Below are 3,316 nucleotides of genomic sequence, written 5' to 3' on the forward strand. Positions count from 1 at the left end.
GGCGGTGGACATGGTCATTCGACGAGCGCGCTTTTTCGGAAAAGTCCCATCTTTAACATGATGTGACCATAGTCCAGAGTTTTTCTGGCTCTGCCAGAAACAAGGTTTTCAAAAAGACACGGTCATGTTGCCCATCTTTAACGTGACATCACCGTGACCGTATCGGGGCGATTTTTGGAAGTCTGTCAAGGGGCAAGATTCAAAAGTCCTGCGGGGCGGCGGCGACGCCTTTCCGGTCTGGACTGGGCCCTCACTCCCTTTAGGTTACCACCGTTGACATACAGCGAGGGGACCCGTGGAGATTTTCGTCAACCGGCTTTTTTTTTTTTTTGTAGTCAGTGCTGGAATGGTAGTGTGCGTGGACTTAACGCAGTCCTTTTATAATCCTTATCCTGCGCGTCACAAACCAGGTTTTGTGCTTGGCGCGTACCTTCGAATATACCAGGATCACGCATGCTGTCGGCCACTCGCCCCATATTGCGCGATGCGTGTATTTTATTTCTGCACAGCGCAGAATGGATTGTGATGCGCAAAAGGACGTTTCGAATATGGCAACTTGGCACAGCGGCCATTTGCGACGCACACACTCTTCTGCGCGGTGCGCAAACCTTTCGAAGAGTGATGTAGAACATTATTGTGCTAACTGCTTGGTGTGTCTACAGATGAACCCGTCACCAGTTAAGAAAAAAGGAAAGCTGAAATCTGTTTGTTTGTCTGAAGGACCACGGACCAATTTACAAATTGATTATGTAGGGCCGTTTCCTAAAGGAAAATGGGGGTACCAATACATGCTGGTAGTGACCGATACATTCTCAAAGTGGACTGAAATGTTTCCAATTAAAAACAGTACAGCTGCTGCAAAAGCAAGAGTAATGTGGGAACAGATTTATTGCAGATGGGGTCTTCCCTTAGAGGTAGAGAGTGATAGGGGTACACACTTTGTGGGGCATGTACACAAAGAATTCATGAACTTGCTAGGTATACAAAATCTGTTACACATAGCTGATCATCAATCCTGGGAATGTTGAGAGAGGAAATCGCACTTTGATAATGGCAATAAAAATGATATTAGGACATGGTTCTGATTGGGCTAGGCATTTACCTGCTATTCTGATGATGATCAGGGGGGGTTCAACATAAAACGACAGGTTACAGTCCATATGAAACTATGACTGGTAGACTGATGAGATTACCAGAACATTTATGGTTAGAGGTTTCTAGACCTATGATAGAGGGGTGGAACCGCACATACTATTTCGAGAGAATATAAAGGATACAACCTCAAATTTATGCAGACACAGCTAAACGCATAGCATTATCTCAACAGCAGAACAAGATGTACTACGTAATAGAACTGTGAAAGAAACGCAGTTCCAAGTTGGAGAGCAAGTGATGGTCAAGCACTATGGTCAAAAAGGACCTTGGTCTGTAAATTGGAAGGGACCACACTTTGTAGTGGATACCTGTGGTAGTACTATATACAAAGTGAGACTAGAGGAAAAAGGAAGGAAACCAACTGGCAAATGGTTTCAAGTAGAAAACCAGTTGAAGGGCATACCAGGAACATTTGAACTGAAATAGGCAACAGTCCTGTGGCTTGAAAGTACTGTGTTTGACATCAAATATAAAAAAATCCCCACTGGTGGGGGCATTCCCCCAATCTCACTAAATTTGTAATTTCTGTTAGAACTTTTTCTTCAGGTTCTCCAGGTCTGATGGGTCCAGTGTCGCTGCACATACAGGATACAGTTTTCGTGTTAATTCAGGGAAATTAAATGATAGCTTGCGTAGTTCAGGAGGCGTGCAGCAGGGGGCTTCCAATTTCCTGTCAAGTAGTACCTATTTTCTATTTAAGCCCTGATCACTTGCACCTTTACTGTCTAGCGTTTCGTTTTTGTAGCAAACGCTCAGACGCAGTCTTTTCGTGCTTCACCGCTTATCTACACTTCGTTGCTTTTCACTGGAGGTCATATTCTCTGCGTAGCGCTCCCAAGATATTATCAAATATTTTCCTACCTGTTCCGGTGCTGCTTCTCATCATTCAACTTCTCCATTCGGCTGCAGGAGCTGCAGGGTTAGTCTTTCCTGCTCTTTCCAGACTCCAGCCCAGCAACAGCACCGTCCAAACCGCAGCTTCTTTTCATCTGCTAGTTTAAGTAGGAGTTCATTTAAATCTCTGAGAGATGTGTATATTTTGACAAAAGCAATCAATAGTGTTCTCATTGGCTGCATAATCAGCTTTCTGTTAAAGTGGGCTGTCAGTGAAAATATATTGATAAAAAATTTAAACAACCCACAAAAACAGCTGAATTATAGCTTAAAATACAAGCAGCATCTGCTAGTTTAAGTAGAAGTTAAATTTCTCTCTCAGAGATGTATATATTTTGAAAAAAGCACTCAATAGTGTTCTCATTTGCTGCATGATCAACTTTCTGTTAAAGTGGGCTATCACTTTAAATATATTGATAAAAAAATTGAAACAACCCACAAAAACCTTCAAAATAAGCATGAGCAACTCAGTGAGTGAACCCCCTCAACAGCATGCTCAGTCCCGCTCCCTCTGAGCAGCTCAGTAAGTGAACCCACTCATTGGCTCGCTAAGTGCTGGACAGAGGCGAGTGCATGTTTCCACACTCGTCTGTTGGGCATGGGAATACGCTATAAATGTCACTATGATATGCACATGTTATATATGTTATGGAAACAAACAAAAAAAAAGAGCCTTATTGCTTGTATGTTTTTGCCGCAAATTGACTATGGTGATGCAGTATATAGGTTTGCATCACCATCAACCTAAGGTAAACTGGACTCGCTATATCATGCAGCATTGAGGTACAATACAAATAAAAGATTTAATACTCATCATTGTATATTATACGATTTGGTAGGCTGGACTTCTTTGGCTTTACGCAGGTTGAAGCACTGGTATATTCTGGTAAATAAGGCTATTCAATGTAAATTATATGAATATACTTATTTAAATGAATACCTTATAGCTTCCCATAGTAACCATAGCCTCAGATCTCATTCTTTTTTGCATTTCAAAATCCCAAATGTGCCTACTGAGGCTGGTAAAGGATCCTTTGTTTACTATGCCCCATGGTCCTGGAATGAGTTCCAGTCCAACTAAAGCTGCAGACCAAGATATCTTTATTGCAACTTAGGAGTAAACTGCATGATTTCGTGACTGAGAGTTGTAATTGTTTTCAATAGTTGACTACTTTTGTGTATTTTGATTATTGTTTTAAAAGTAATTTGCCTGTGTCTTAATTGCATTTTATTGTGTATTGTTCTTGTTGTCAGATTATATATATAT

The sequence above is a fragment of the Polyodon spathula genome, unplaced genomic scaffold (genome assembly GCF_017654505.1).
Source record: "Polyodon spathula isolate WHYD16114869_AA unplaced genomic scaffold, ASM1765450v1 scaffolds_2509, whole genome shotgun sequence".
Classification (NCBI taxonomy): Eukaryota; Metazoa; Chordata; class Actinopteri; order Acipenseriformes; family Polyodontidae; genus Polyodon; species Polyodon spathula.